At 42.4% G+C, this 1,025-nt stretch overlaps 1 protein-coding gene across 1 annotated transcript in view; it reads right to left on the reverse strand.

The window, feature by feature from the left end:
- Window positions 1-1,025, reverse strand: part of LOC107680605 (NEDD4-binding protein 3 homolog) — a 28,323-nt gene that overhangs the window by 26,525 nt on the left and 773 nt on the right. The window lies entirely within an intron of this gene.

Here is a 1,025-nt window from a genome sequence, read left to right on the forward strand (position 1 = left end):
TAATGTACAGTATTTGAAAAATAATGTGTTTTTTGAACATTAAAGCATGTCAACATATTCTGTTACACCAAATACACAAAATAATGATCTTTAAAAAAGCATCATATGACCCCTTTAACAATGGACATATTCAGCAGTGCAGGTCAAGGATGGCATGACAGTTAGTGCCAGATCTTCTGCCTGGACGGGAGCTTCTACTACTACTAGTCTCATCCGACAGCTGTCATGTACGTTTTCTGCAAGGTGACAACCAAACAGAACAGTCGAAACCCCTAAAAATAAAGCCCTAACCCAATGGCTTGTATTTGTAGCTCTGTTTGCATGCACACTAAGAACATTCAGTGAATTGCACAAGAAGCAATCAACTGTCAGCTGTCCAACTGCCTTGTCTAAAAGCCACCCTAAGTGTAGTTTCATGTTGTTAGACACCCCATTAATGCATTCTGTGCCGCTGAAAGGAGATGTGAGACCCGCGGAGGAGCTTCACGCCCTCTGACCAGTTCCACTTAAGAGCCACTCCCACAATGGGCTGTGACTCTATAGGTCAGGGGTCCTGTTTTGGCCCCTGGTTTCCAAGGTTACTGCCTAGCAGAGAAGAACGCTACTCAGTTCCCTTTTGTCCCTAAAATCAGGGCATCAAAAGCAGAGCAGAGCTGGAGTCTAGAGTAAGGACTCCCATCCAAATATTTCGCAACAGTCACCAGTAAATACATGTAGACACTGTGCCGAGTGAGTTAGATGGGGGTCCGAGCGCTCTGCGACCACCAAGGCAGATGACAGAAACAGGCAGGCTGCACTCCAACTATGCAAATGGTCTTTTTTATGGTTTGTGGCAACCTATTAAGTGCTGAGAAAACTTCTTAGTGACCTTACTTTAATGGAACTGACCTGCTAGGAATGCAATGCAATTGTTTTTCAAACAAGAATGCACTAATCTTTCTGCACATAAAATCACTTTGATGATAACAATATGCTTCCATGACCATGAAGAGAAAATAAATGATAAATTGCTGTTATAAAAATTA

The sequence above is a fragment of the Sinocyclocheilus anshuiensis genome, unplaced genomic scaffold (genome assembly GCF_001515605.1).
Source record: "Sinocyclocheilus anshuiensis isolate Anshui unplaced genomic scaffold, SAMN03320099.WGS_v1.1 scaffold328, whole genome shotgun sequence".
NCBI lineage: Eukaryota > Metazoa > Chordata > Actinopteri > Cypriniformes > Cyprinidae > Sinocyclocheilus > Sinocyclocheilus anshuiensis.